This window comes from Microcaecilia unicolor, chromosome 5 (assembly GCF_901765095.1).
Source record: "Microcaecilia unicolor chromosome 5, aMicUni1.1, whole genome shotgun sequence".
Taxonomy (NCBI): Eukaryota; Metazoa; Chordata; class Amphibia; order Gymnophiona; family Siphonopidae; genus Microcaecilia; species Microcaecilia unicolor.
This window is the reverse complement of record NC_044035.1, coordinates 168962226-168977605: the sequence shown is the minus strand read 5'-3', so window position 1 is coordinate 168977605 and position 15380 is coordinate 168962226. Positions and strand designations below refer to the sequence as shown.

The following is a 15380-nucleotide window of genomic DNA, read 5'->3' as shown; positions in this document are numbered from 1 at the left end:
TTGCCAGTGCTTATGCTGCTTCCTGTTTTTAACATTCGGAACCTTTTTCCATTGAGCAGACATGGGGGAAGCCATTGCTTGCCCTGGGATTGGTAACATGGAATGTTGCTACTATCTGGGTTTCTGCTGTAGGGGACATTTCCTGCTGTCTGACCTTTGCTGGTTAGAACTGAACCATCTTTTCCTGATCTAATATGGATTCTGCAGCCTGAGGCCTGAATACATCAGAAATCAGCTTTCTTCAATGAAAAATACCATTTAAGGACATGTGTTTACGTGCACTAGCCATCCACCCTATCTCTTAGGAGTTGTGAAGGAGCAGTTTTCACAAAGACAGAGTCTCCGGTACATCTGTGAACCATGGAGGGGAGTTTGCTACCATCAGCCTTGTGTCTGATAAGAGATTCTTGCTGTAAGCTCACAATGCCTTATTGTCATGACCGTGAATAATCTGTTGGACAGAGGTACATGGTTGGGGATTGGTCCATTTGGGTCACTGACCCAGAGGAATGCCTATGCTGGGCTTGAGAGAGAGAAAGAGAGAGTGAAGAGAAGATGATTGCCCGGTGTATTGTTCTCTCTCTGAGAAGCTAGAGACTAAGGGCCCTGTTTACTAAGCTGTGCTGTAGGCGCGCTTTTTAGTGTGTGCTAAAAATTAGTGTGCGCTAATTCTTGAGACACCCATGTATTCCTATGGGTGTCTCTACCATTAGCACGTACTAATTTTTAGTGCACGCTAAAAAGTTAGCAAGCCTACTGTGCAGCTTAGTAAACAGGGCCCTAATTTTTCCTAAATACCTGTGAACTGTGATTCATTGTGCTAAGACTTGACAAGATCAAGTTAAGCCACAGGCAGTTGGCTTCCTCAGAGAGTAACATGCTGCACAGAATAGAGACTTTGGATAAACACCTGATCTACAGGGGCTGGCAGGAAATCTGCTGGAGCCTGAACAGAAAGAGCTGATTCACCACCTCCTTGGACTCTGAACCTACAGGACCTCAAGGGTGAGATTCAGGACTTTTCTTCTTATGGCTCAGGATTTAGTTAGCTGTGGTCTTTGCCTGCAACTGATTGGTTACAACAGGATCTGTGGTTAGTAGCCTAATTCTGCTGCCATTGATAATCTTTTCTCAGGATATTATAGTTTTATAATTACTATTATATACAGTGCGTTTTTGCTAGCAAAAAAGGTGCCAGTACTCAAATGCCAGGCCACCCTTCAGAGGTGGGGTAATCACTGAGGAACCCACCCCACAATAGCCAGGCCCCCTGCAACCAGTCACAGAATGTATGGCAAGGCAGAATTGTTGTGTAGAGCCTGAGCTGTTTCATTAAAACTTGGGGACCATGGGTCAATTTTAGCAGACAATGGAAAAGGTGCCGGTACTCAGTATCCCCAAGTACCCCCTCAAAAAAAGCCCTGATTATATATATATGTTCATACATCTATTGGTGTAATAATCAGTATATTTTGGTAGTGTACAGAGTTTTGTAACTTGCTTTGCATTTTGCCATATTGTTATTTTTATATCTATAATAAATAATATATTTCCACTTTGCATTATTCATTGGGAGTCAGCCTGACAAGAGCCTAAGGGCCAAGTAGGTACTCTGATATCCTTAGCAAACGAGTCCAGAATAATTGCTGTTTAGTGATTATCTGATATAGAAATACCTACATTGCCAGGTACATGTGACCTGGATTGGCCACTGTTGGAAGTAGGATACTGGGCTAGATGAACCATTGATCTGACCCAGTATAACTATCCATATGTTTTTATTTTTTCACAGATGTTCTTTTGGCTAGAATAGCATCTTTCACCTCACCTTTTAACCATTCTGAAGGAAAGGATAGTGAACTTTCTGCAGTCCAATGGGTGGAAAGATCCTAGGCTACATGCAGGCTTATTTTCAAAAGAGAAGGGCGCCCATCTTTTGACACAAATCGTGAGATGGGCGTCTTTCTCTCAGGGTCACCCAAATCGGCATAATCGAAAGCGGGGACGACCAAAGTTCCCGGGGGCGTGTTGGAGGCGTAGCAAAGGTGGGACTGGGGTGTGCCTAACAGATGGGCGTTCTCGAGCGATAATGGAAAAAAGAAGGGCGTCCCTGACGAGCACTTGGCCAACTTTACTTGGTCCATTTTTTCTTATGACCAAGCCCCAAAAAGGTGCCTGAACTGACCACATGACCACCGGAGGGAATCGGGGATGACCTTCCCTGACTCCCCCAGTGGTGACTAACCCCCTCCCACCCTGAAAAAAAACCAACTTTAAAAACTTTTTTTGCCAGCCTCAAATATCATACTCAGGTCCATCACAGCAGTATGCAGGTCCCTGGGGGGGGGGGGGGGGGGGGAGGGAGGTGTGTGTGTGTGTCGGCGGAGGCCTAGCGAAGGCGTGGACATCCTTCTTTCAAACATTTTGGACGTCCTGAACTGTCCCCCCCCCCCCCCAGGGATGGCCAAATTTCAAGGGAGTGGAGTGGAGGCGTGGTCTATTGGTTAGAGTACTGGTCTTGCAATCCAGAGGTGGCTAGTTCAAATCCCACTGCTGCTACTTATGATCCAAAATCCAAATAAATAAATAAAGGGGGTGTCAGAGGCATAGCAAAGGCATGGACATCCTTCTCACAGAAACATCCACATTTTGGACATCCTCAACTGCCCGTTGCAGGGATGGAGGCATAGCGAATGCGCCTAACACTTGGACGTCCTTCACCCATACTAAAAAAAAAAAATCATCCCTGACGAGCACTTGGATGTTTTCACCTGGACTTGTGTTTTTTTAAGGATGTAGATGGCAATTTATTTAAGGTTGTAGACGGCTATTATCATGCAGCTTGTCTGCGTGTATGAAGCCGTCTTTGGCATGCGCAGAGCAGCCACGCATAACGCTTGGCTGCTCTGCACTGGCTTCCCCTCCTTAAGGAGGAAATCATGTGCAAATAAGCTAACAGCGAGCAGCTCATTTGCATGCGATTTCCTTCATGCATGCCCGTTCCTTTCTGAATCACTAAGGGATTGGTAAGAGAAGGGCTTTTTCCGTTCAGTTAGTGCATCAGTTAGTCCACTGCAGTGCCCCCTAGGGTGCCCGGTTGGTGTCCTGGCATGTCAGGGGGACCAGTGCACTACGAATGCTGGCTCCTCCCATAACCAAATGAGTTGGATTTGGTCGTTTTTGAGATGGGCGTCCTCGGTTTCCATTATGGCCGAAAACTGGGTACGACCATCTCTAAGGTCGACCATCTCAACATTTGTGTTGACCATCTCTAAGGTCGACCTAAATGTTGAGATTTAGGTGTCCCTAACCATATTATCAAAACGAAAGATGGACGCCCATCTTGTTTCGATAATACGGGTTTCCCCGCCCCTTCGCAAGGACGTCCTGCGAGGACGCCCTCAGGAAAACTTGGGCACCCCGTTCAATTATGCCCCTCATGGTTTTACCAAAGACAAATCATATCAAATTAATCTGATTGATTTCTTTGACTGTGTGACTCAAGAACTAGATCAATAGCATGTGATGGATGTTGTCTACTTAGATTTCAGTAAAGCCTTGAATACTGTTCCTTATAGGAGGCTCATGGATAAACTGAGCAGCTTGGAGATGGGACCTGAGGTGGTAAACTGGATCAGAAATTGGCTGACTGACAGGTGACAAAGAGTGGTTGTAAATGGAATGTATTTAGAAGGTAGAAAGGTAAATAGTGGAGTGCCTTAAGCATCAATCCTGGGGCCAACATCTTTGTGAGCAACATTGCCAAGGAGTTAGAAAGAAAAGTATGAGTTTGCAGATGACACAAAAATTACTATCAGAGTTAACCCCTTGTGGGAGTGGAAAGCATGAGAAGTGATCTACAAAAATTAGAAGCTTGGGCTAATTCTTGGTAGTTATGATTTAATGTGAAGGAATGTAGACTGATTCATATGGGGTGTAGAAATACAATGGTTCTGTATGCGATAGGAGGAAAGAGGCTGATATGCTTGGACCAGGAAAGAGATAGTGTCTGAGGATATTAAGGTGGCTAAACAATATGACAAGATGGTGGCCAAAGCCATAAGGATGCTTGACTGCATAGAGAGGGGCATAGTCTGCAGAAAAAAGGAGGTGGTAATGCCTTTGTACAAGTCATTGGTGAACCTCACTTAGAGCACTGTATTCAGTTTTGGAGGCCATATCTTGCCAAGAACATAAAAAGACTTGAAACCATTTTGTCACGTATCAAGAGAGGTGAGCCCTTGGGCCGCAGTCAGGTTTACGCTGCCTACCCAACCTGAAGGCTAGGTGGGCCCCAGCTAGTGGCGGGTGAGTCACGCCCCGGCAAAGACTAGACCAGAGAGTAGCTCTCAAAAGGGCCTTTGGGAGCATCCTGACAAGTCAGGGTGGAGAGTGGCTCTTAAGAGTCGAGGCAAGGGAGTAAGCTGGAACCAGGTTAAAGCCACAAACTGGAACAAGGCTGAAAACATGAAAGTAAGGACATAAGAACATAACATAAGCATTGCCATACTGGGCCAGACCGAAGGTCCATCACGCCCAGCATCCTGTTTCCAACAATGGCCAATCCAGGTTACAAGTACCTGGCAAGATCCACAAACTTATCCTAGAAATAAGCAGTGGATTTTCCCCAAGGACATCTTAATAATGGCTTATGAACTTTTCTTTTGGGAAGTTATCCAAACCTTTTTTAAAACCTGGTAAGCTAACTTCTTTTTCCACATTTTCTGTATCATATCTCCCCTCAGCCATTTTTTTCTCCAAGCTGAAGAGCCCCTAACCGCTTTAGCCTTTCCTCATAGGGAAGTCATCCCATCCCCTTTATCATTTTGGTCGCCCTTCTCTGAACCTTTTCTAATTCCACTAAATCTTTTTGGAGATGCGGTGACCAGAATTGCACATAGTATTCATTATGTGGTTGCACTATGGAACTATACAAAGGCATTATAACATTCTCATTTTTGTTTTCCATTCCTTTCCTAATAATACCTAACATTCTATTTGCTTTCTTAGCCACCACTGCACACTGAGCAGAGGGTTTCAACGTATCATCAATGATGACACCTAGATCCTTTTCCTGGTCAGTAACTCCTAACGTGGAATCTTGCATCACGTAGCTATAGTTCAGGTTCCTCTTTCCCACATACATCACTTTGCACTTGCTCAAATTAAATGTCATCTGCCATTTGAATGGACTGGAACAAGGCTGAAAACAGACAGGCGCAGGATAGGAGTGGCCTTGTGATTAGGGTGGTGGACCTTGGTCCTGAGGAACTGAGTTCAATTCCCACTTCAGGCACAGGCAGCTCCCTGTGACTCTGGGCAGTCACTCAACCCTCCATTGCCCCATGTAAGCCACATTGAGCCTGCCATGAGCAGGAAAGCGCAGGGTACAAATGTAACAAAAAAAAAACTTCCTTATATACTACTAGACAGGAAGTTATATTATATTTATTGCATTTGTATCCCACATTTTACCACCTATTTGCAGGTTCAATGTGGCTTACATAGTTTTGTAAACATTGTCATTCCAGGATATCAGATACAGTTAGTATTGTGCAGAGATTAAGTAAGGGAAGAGAGAAGAAGGAAGGGAGTGATTGGGGTAGTTGTAGAGGTGGACTTTCATAACTGAGTAGGTTGGTGAGGTGGATTAGAGAGGTTATCGGTTCTCATTGTAGGCTTTGTTGAAGAAATATGTCTTCAGAGATTTGCAAAAGATAGTTGTTTCGTCAATTGTTTTCAGGTCTGTAGGTAGTGCATTCCATAACTGCGTTCTCATGTAAGAGAAGGTATGACATCAGTCAGCGCCCTCTTGCAGGGCTATAAAGGAGGCACAGTTTCCAGGAAGTAAATCAGACTCTTCTGGTACAGAATGCTGTGGAGACCATGGAAAACTAGGTGAGGGGTATGTCTGTATCCCCTCTCTGAAGCCCCCTACCTGAACCCATAGGTTTGGTTTGAGGGGATAAAGAAAATGAAAGTGTCTTATAAGTACAGGGACATGAACATTGACAGCAGGTTCTTACATATTAACCTCAGGTCCAAAGCCTTTCCAAGCAAAAAGATAGTGTAGTCCCCCCCTTATCCTTCTGGCAACTAGAATACCACATTTGGGACCACCAGAATTGATGTACCCCCAATTGAAGGGTCTTCTTTTTCCCCGGGCACCCTTTAGGTTTGAGTTGCGTGTTCATTGATTGTTTAGGGACCAGAGTTTTCCTTGGAGATACAGTGATCTGGAAGACAGCAAGAATATTTGCAGGGTCCATGATGGATCAGGGTTCCGAGATGGAAGGCGAGGAGGCCTTGCCCTGGGGAGGCATCTTACCTAGCTAGAGGTCACTAGGGCAGTCATACTCCCAGTGAGACGGTAGTTTCACGGCTTGTTTCTTGCTGGAAACTTCAGCGTTGGAGGCAGGGGAAGACAGCAGATCAAGAGGCAGATGTGAATCCATCTTAGGTAGGGTTAGTCAAGGTTGAACAGGCATTAAGCAAGACCAAGAACAAACCCCAGGCTAGAATATCTCCAGAGTGCCATTTGATACGAGGTTCATGTTTCTGCAGCTAAGGAAGCCCCAAAATGATTTGATGGACAGATCTGGGGAGTACATAGAGCTCCATCATTTCTTGATGCTGTCGGCCCACCTGAAGAGAAATAGGTCGAGTAATTGCCCACAGATGCCATGGCAGGGGTCCCCATAGACCAAGAAGATACAAAGAGATTCTCTAAGGGAATTCACGGGAATGTCATACTGGTGTATCAGACATTCATCCACAAAGTTCCCGGCAGCTCCAGAATCAAGAAGGCTTGGACAACAATTTGATTATCTCCTCATTGAAGGATGACAGGCAGTGTAATGAGGGAGGTCGGAACAACTCGAGAAGGACCTAGGGAAGATTGCCCTATCAATCCTAAGCCTTGAAGTTTTCCCAGTTTCCTAGGACATTGCTTAGTATAATGTCCTAGGTCCGCACAGTATAGAAAGAGGTTTTGCGTTCTCTGATGCCATTCCTCCTCCTCTGAAAGTCGAGAATGTCCTAATTGCATGGGAACTTCCTCCTCCAGGGTGGCAGGAGGAGCTGACATCTGTGAATCTGTGGGTTATGAAACTGGGGTGTCAACCATTTGGAGTGGCAGAAGCCCCCGTGTTCTTTATCCCTCTCTTCAAAGTGGATGTCTACCTACATGCATAGCGAAACCAGACTGGTGGGGAGATGACATCAGTCAGTGCCCTCTTGCAGGGGTATGAAGGAAGTGCAGTGTTTCCAGGAAGTAAATCAGACTCTTCTGGCATGGAATGCTGCTGGAGACCACAGAAAACAGGTGAGGGATGTGACACGTTCAGAGGAGAGTGACCAAAATGCTATGGGGTCTGGGCCAGAAGATGTATGAGAAGAGACTTGGAAGCTTAAATATGTATACCCTGGAGGAAGGGAGGGAGAAGAAAGATATGAAATAGATGTTTAAATACTTGAAAGGTATTAATCAAGAAATAAACCTGTTCCAAAAACATAGAGATCACAAAAGTAGAGGGCATGAAATAAATCTGCAAGGAAGGAAACTTAAAAGCAACATCAGGAAATACTTTTTCATGGAAAGGGTGGTGGGTGTCTGGAATGTCTTCTGCAGGGCTTTTTTTGTGCCGGTATACAATGGTACAGCGTACCGGCACCTTTTTTCCCGGCGAGTCCTAACCCTTTCTCTCACTCCCCTACTCTCCAGTGATTCTCCGTCCTCTCTCCCCTGCCCTCCCCTTACATCGATGTCCAGCGATTCCCCTCTCTCCCCCCTGCCCTCCCCTTCTATCGATTCTTTCCCCAGCCCGTCCTTCTTCTCCACTGCCTGCCTGCTATGAAGCAATAAAGAAAGGCTGCAGGCAGCAATTGAGAGAGGCTGGAAGCGTCAGAGCTTCCCTCTGCGAGTCCCACCTATGCGGAAACAGGAAGTTGAAAGAAAGTAGGCGGGACTCGCAGAGAGAAGCTCCAACACTGCCAGCCTCTCTCAATCGCTGCCTGCAGTCTTTCTTTATTGCTTCGTAGCAGGCAGGCAGTGGAGAAGAAGGACGGGCTGGGGAAAGAATCGATAGAAGGAGAGGGCAGGGGAGGGAGGAGAATCGCTGGACATAGATATAAGGGGAGGGCAAGGGGAGAGAGGAGAATCGCTGGACATGGATGGGAAGGGAGGGCAGGGGAGAGAGGAGAATCACTGGACATGGATGGGAGGGGAGGGCAGGGGAGAGAGGAGAATCGCTGGACATGGATGGGAGGGAGAGAGGAGAATCGCTGGACATCGATGTGAGGGGAGGGCAAGGGATAGAGAATCGCTGGACATGGATGAGAGGGGAGGGCAGGGGAGAGAGGAGAATCGCTGGACATGGATGTGAGGGGAGGGCAGGGGATAGAGAATCGCTGGACATGGATGGGAGGGAAGGGCAGGGGAGATAAGAGAATAATATAGCGCATTCCATTTTTAGCTGTGTTAGGCATTTATTAGCACTTAACAGCTTAGTACAAGGACCTCTGTGTTACTATACTGGCAGTCATCTGGCCTTCTTTCCACCTTTTTTAATATTTGGGTACATCTGGTTTGGGCTTCCTAGATAATATTTTTAAACAATTATTAACCTTTGCTGCTGCTCCTTTAAAAAGCTTTTTGTACCATTTTCATCATTGTATCATACTCTCTGTTTCTGTCACTGGAATTGAAAACCAGGTTCTTTTTCAGAAACTTGCTTCCCTGTCCCACTACATGGCACATTTGAGCAGACCTATATATGGATTCTCCTGTTTTAGTTCGAGCTTATAACCTGCTTCCCCAGAACTGCAGAAAGAGTGAAAATCCTGCCTATCAGACCTGAGGCCTTCTTCTTTAGAATGCACAGGGCAGAAATAGGCAATCTAGGCATATGCCTATTAGGAAGGAAGGGCCCTCTCAGATGTGGTTATTCAGTGGCCTCCTAGAATTGGCAATCAGCACTTCTTAACTGTTGCTTTCTCCTCTGTCAGTTTTTTCCTAGCAGTCAGAACTATACATGGCCCCATTTGTGGGAGTTTAAAATGTATTTATATTACGATGGAGGGCCACCAAAGGGTTAATCCTGCCTTGGCCAGACATTCCAACTCACTCTAATCTCCAGGGTGATGCCCTCATTGTAAGGACAACCTCCTTCATCTCTAGGGCAATGCCATCATTTTAAAGGAATCCCCTTCATGTTGAGTGATGCCTTCACTGCATGGAAGCTCCCTCCATCACTGGAACAATGCTCTCACTGTAAGCATGCGTCTTACATTTCTAAGGCAATGCACTTACTGTATAGATGCCATGCTGTATTCCATGTCCTTTGCCTTCTCAAACTACATTACTTCCCCCCCCCCCCCCCCCAAATACAAGAATTATTCCATTTTTTATCACACAATAGCCCTTATTAGGAAGTTGAAAGGCCTGGCATGCTTCCTGCAGCTGGCCCACAGCCTTCTGGAAATCATGCTTCCATCTCCTAAGGCATTAATTTGATTTATATCATTGCTGCCCTTTCTCTCCAAAGCACCAAGTGGTTGACAAGCCAAAGAGAAACAGAAAATACAGATTGCTTAGTGCAGGAAGTAGTTTGTACTCAAAGAGGTTTCAGTTAATGACAAGGATGTGAAAAAAACCAGCCCCAGAGAGGAGTTAATGATTATTTGTACTGGTTGAGTGGCAGTGCTAATGGTCTCCTGGGGCAAAGTTCTAGGGAAGATAAAGGGAGGGATGAGATCTCTCTCAGCACAGTAAGTAGGTAGGTGAGTATCTGTTCAAGATTATACAGTTTGATACTTACTAGAGAGGGAATGCTGTTTGTTGTCATATGTGTACACATAAAAAAAAATCTTTATTTATCATTTTAAGCAACACAAGTAAATCCACTTTTTTAAGAAATACAGAGCATCAATAAACAATATTAGAAGAATCAAGGAAATAAAACATATTTCATAAACAAAAAAATGCTTTAACTCTTAGATTAGACCACAACAATGGGGTCGGAGAAACCAAACCTAGAGAGAAATTAAAAGGAAAAAGAAAAATTGAGGAAAGGCATTAACATGATAAACTCTGTAACAAATACTACTCTGTATCTTTAGCACTGCTATGTGGAACAATGGTGATCAAGTAACAATTGTGTTATTAAGTAACCTAAACATACTTTAGGTTACTTAATAACACATTTACAAGTGTAATTTAATAAAAAAAAGAAGCTCCTGTCGAATTGAAAGAAAGACCTTCCTCCTTTCTTGTGTTGCTTTAGATACATATAAATAAATCCGGACTTTCTGCCCATAAAATAAATCACTAGGGGGCCATAGATATTACTAAGGTGCATAGGTGCCTATAGGCGTCCAATGCATGCCAAATTGGAACTACCGCCCGGCTACTTCATGCCCCGGGTGGTAATTCAATTTTGTACGCGCGTCCAAAAGACGCAGTAGAAAATATTTTCTATCGCGTAGCGCTTACCCGGCGGTAATCGGCAGTTTATGTTCACTGGCCACTTACCGCCCGGTTAGCACATGAGACCTTACCGCTAAGTCAGTGGGTGGTGGTAAGGTCTCAGGCCGAAAATGGACGCGCGCTGGTTTTAATTTTGCCACACGTCCATTTTTGGCCACAAAAAGTGCCTTTTTCCCAGGTGCGCTGAAAAAATGACCTGCGCACGTACAAAGCATGCACCTATGCCAGTGCAGGCCACTTTTTGGCATGCCTTAGTAAAAGGGCCCCTAGATTTCCTAAAGTACAACCTTAAATCTTGCTCAAAAACAAACATAACCAACAAGGTTGCCCTATCACTTCAACCACAGATTATTCAAGCCCAAATCTATATTTTCTATTTCCCTTTCAATGTTTTTAGCTAAAAATTCATTTTGCTCAGCTCCATCTTCTTTGCTTGTAGCAGTTTCATCAGGTGATTTACTTGGAGAATTAAGCAAATAATAAATCTTATTAACCGGAGGAATATGTTCAGAGGTATAATATCTTTACACATTTTTGCTGTTTCTAGCATTTAATTTTCCTGCATCTATGACTTCATTCATGCATTTAATTTTACCATATGCTAAAATGACAAAATAATGCAAATTAACATGTTATTAGTTATTCTGTTTTAGATGAGAATAGATGCAACACAATAATGTCAGTGTTTGCACATCATTTTAAAATGAACATGTATCCCAGTACACAGAAGAGTCCCTTTACTGTTGAGCTTAAAATCTAGTGAAGACATAGATTACATCTCCCTTGACAAAGCAGCCATGTGCTCTTTCATTGTCTCTGTTGTGCAGACTCCCATCTGCTGCAGCTAGTACAGCTGTTCCAGGAGACCTGATAGGAGATCCGGGTGGCAGACCAGAACATCAGTGAGATGTAGTATGTCTACAGACTGGTGAGATTTCACATCTGGAATCATAAGATGGAGTCAGTTTTTTGAATAGATCAGATCTTGATGCTGGAATTTATTGTCCATTTGTAGGCATGTTCCACTAGGGTTACCATATCTGAGGAGATAAAAAAAAGAGGACAGAAAACATTTAAATGGTTGCTACTGTATAATTATCACACTTGCTTCACTCTAAGAAGCATGGCTACCTTTGCTAATAAATATTTAATCGTTTTTAATGAACACACATCCAGCAATGACCTCCTTAAAGCACAGCAATAGACAATCTACATTCAAAAACTTCCAGATTTGAGTTTGACTGAGTCTGAGCCCAAGCATACTTAGCAGAAGAATACATATCCCTCAACAACTTTGGCTGGCTTCTGACATACGTGTGAAAGTCTTTGCATTCTATATGCTTAAAAGTTGTGCTGCACAAACAAAATTCATTTGACAGATTATTCAACCAGCAGGGGAACAGAGAGGGGATCAGCACTGCATTTCTCTCTCTTTAGCACCCCCATGTGTCCAGACTGACTAATAAGCTAGAGATGGTTTCTCTCGTTATGTGAATAGGTGTGTTGGTCATAGGCACATAAAAGAAAAAGAGGACATTTCCCTAAAAATTAAAAATCCTGGCGGACATATCTGAAGATGCCCAAAAAGAGCACATGTCCTCTTAAAAGAGGACATATGCATGTAGTAACCCACCAGCTCTAGTTGATTCAGAATTCAGCAGCAAGACTCATAGAAGGTTGCAAGCGACGTGACCACATCATACCATTTTTGCCAAAACTTCATTGGCTACCAGTACAATACAGGGCTAAATTTAAAACTCTATGTCTGATCTTCAAGGCCCTGACTTTAATATTCCCTTATCTCTTGTGTGTCCTGTTTGTCTGTCCTAATTAGATTGTAAGCTCTGTCGAGCAGGGACTAAGTGTACAGCGCTGCGTACGTCTAGTAGCGCTATAGAAATGATAAGTAGTAGTAGTAGTAAATGGCCCTAAGTAGCTGAAGAATAGGATGATCCTCCACACACCGCCAAGGAAACTAAGGTCCTCTCAAAGACTATCACTAATCACACCCTCTCCAAAAGAAATTACATGATGTGATACCCACAAGCGAGTCTTCTCTGGAGTAGCACCCACACTCTGGAATGCACTGCCTGAAAGGCTCCGCTTAATACAAGACTATCTCTATTTCAGGAAGTAGGTGAAAGCTTGTGAAAGAAGTAACTACAGTGTTAGTCTCACTCACACACACAAGGAGTGACTCAAGCTGCACATACTGCAGCAGGACATGTTTATCCACTCCTACCCTAGCTGAGATAATATTTAACTATCTCTCTGACCTCATGTGCAACTTTCTCTAAATCAGTCACCTACTTTTTAACTCTTCTTACTCTCTTACCTATCTATATGTTCCATCTTTGCTTTACCCTTCTCTATCCATTATAAAGTTATATTACATATTGTGTTGACATTGTAAGTAGTATACTATGCCATACTTTGTATTGTTATTTGAATATTTTGACTGCTATAATTGCCTATTGCTCATGCTTGATCTATTCTTACTGTCGCGGCCCTGATGCCACTTTGGTGTAGGTGAGCTCTTGAGTTCTCCCGAGCTTCACTAGTCCCAGGAGATAACCGAGCACCCCGACTCTTCACCCGCGGCGACCGCCGTTCACCGAGGGTTGAGCCCTCAGCTGCGGGCGGCCAGCAGGACTGCTGGAACCACGGGGTGACGGCTGGCCTGGCTGGAAGCGGATACAGAGTCCTTGGTAACGTGGCCTAGCCGGGCGGCTAGCTGACAACTGGAACGTACGCTGAAGTGGCAATAACTAGCGGGACGGCTAGCTGGCATGAGAAACAAATACAGTCTTGGAAATAGCTAGCAGGACGGCTAGCAATCACGAGGGACAGACACAGTCTTGGAAATAGCTAGCAGGACGGCTAGCAGTCACGAGGAACTGACACGGACTTGGAAATCGCTAGCAGGACGGCTAGCAATCACGAGGAACAAACATAGGCTTGGAATTCGCTAGCAGGACAGCTAGCAGTCACGAGGAACAAACACAGGCTTGGAATTCGCTAGCAGGACGGCTAGCAGTCACGAGGAACAAACACAGACTTGGAATTCGCTAGCAGGACAGCTAGCAGTCACGAGGAACAAACACAGGCTTGGAATTCGCTAGCAGTACGGCTAGCAGTCACGAGGAACAAACACAGGCTTGGAAGGTTTCCCTGGATGGCTTCAAACAAGAAAACGGAAGCACTGGTTCCCCTCCATGCTTCCGTTTAAATCCCCCGCTCCTCCTGACTGGAGAACAGCTGTGGCCAATCCCCTGCGCCCCAGCCGGCAGCGGGAACCGGATTGGTTCCTCCGTCCAATGGGCGGAGTTCCTAAGGGGATGCGCCAATCCGGCGCGTGTGGGCGGAGCCTCCTCGCTGATCCTGTTGCAGCGAGGAGGACGCCGCCGCCGGCGCCGCCATCTTGGCCGGCGGATACCCTTCTCCGAGGCCGGCGTTAGTTCTCCTGGATCGCCGGCCTCGGAGCAACTTGTAGCCGCGGCGATCCCCCTGGCAGCTTCTGCCCGTCGACCCGCGTTCCCCGGGCGCCCCATCCTCCCGCTCCGGCCCGCGGAGTGCCAGGTAAGGGCCCGGAACGGGACAGTATCCTCCCCGGAAGACCCCCTCCTCCGGGGCCCGGGTTTGGACGGATATTGGGCGTGGAAGGCTTTGACCAGTTCTGGAGCATGAACATTAGCCACGGATTCCCAGGAATTATCCTCGGGGCCAAACGATTTCCAGGATAGCAAATAATACAGTCTTCCCCGCCGCCACTTGGAGTCGAGAATCTCTCCTACCTCGTACTCCGGGTCTGGAGCCACCTGGAGATCCTTCTCCTGGGCTGGAGGCGGGTGCCACCTGGACTCCCGGAACCTCTTCAGTAGCGAGATGTGGAAGGCGTTATGCACTCGTAGGGTGGCGGGTAGCCGCAATCGATATGTTACTGGCCCAATTCGTTCTTGGATTGCATAGGGTCCCGCGTATTGCTGTCCCAGTCTTCGGGAGGATCCTCGGAGTCTCAGGTGTTTCGTGCTTAACCATACCCTTTGTCCTGGTTGGAGCACGGGGGCGGGCTGCCGGTGGCGGTCCGCAAAGAGCTTGTCCTTGGTCGCGGTTTTCTGTAATTGTTCCCTAGCCATCCTCCAAACCCTTTGTAGGTCGGCTACTACTTGGTCCCCAGCCGGGGTCGCGGCGGTAGTCGGGAACGGCCCTGGAAGCCGCGGATGTCGTCCATATACCAGGAAGAACGGGGACTGTCCTGAGGATGAGTGGTCACTTTGGTTATAGGCGAACTCGGCCCATGGAAGTAGAGAAACCCAGTTATCTTGTCGTTGGTTGACAAAGGCTCTTAAGAAGTTTTTCAGGGTTTGGTTTAACCTCTCAACCATGCCATTGGTTTGAGGATGGTAAGCGGATGAAAAATGATTCTCCATCCCCAAGGCCTTGCATAAACCCCTCCAGAAGCGAGAGGTGAATTGGGGTCCTCGGTCACTAATGACCCGAATGGGCAGTCCATGTAGTCGAAAAATGTGGTGAATGAACGCTTGAGCTAGAGATGCTGCTGTCGGAATGCCTGTGAAGGGAACAAAGTGAGCCATTTTAGAGAATCGATCTATCACCACCCAGATCACAGTATGCCCCTGGGAACGAGGTAAATCCGTGATAAAATCCATGGATATCTCCGACCAAGGACTGGTCGGTATGGGCAAAGGTTGTAGGTCTCCCACGGGGGGTCCTCCTACTGGCTTGGTTCGGGCACATACTGGGCACGAGGTAACAAACTGGAGGATATCTCGTCTCATCTGTGGCCATCGATACTGTCTCGAGATGAACCGGAGGGTCTTTTGGTACCCGAAGTGCCCCGCCCACCTAGACGAGTGTCCCCATTGCAGAACCC

At 46.0% G+C, this 15380-nt stretch overlaps 1 long non-coding RNA gene across 1 annotated transcript; it reads right to left on the bottom strand.

Annotated features, from left to right (window-relative positions):
- Positions 1 to 339: 339 nt before the first annotated feature.
- Positions 340 to 13333, bottom strand: LOC115471244. The gene is made up of 4 exons (XR_003942306.1): positions 12986 to 13333; positions 11338 to 11339; positions 8769 to 8781; positions 340 to 351 (listed from the first exon to the last, which is right to left on the bottom strand). It is a non-coding gene; the product is annotated as an uncharacterized LOC115471244 (long non-coding RNA).
- Between the last annotated feature and the right edge of the window lie 2047 nt (positions 13334 to 15380).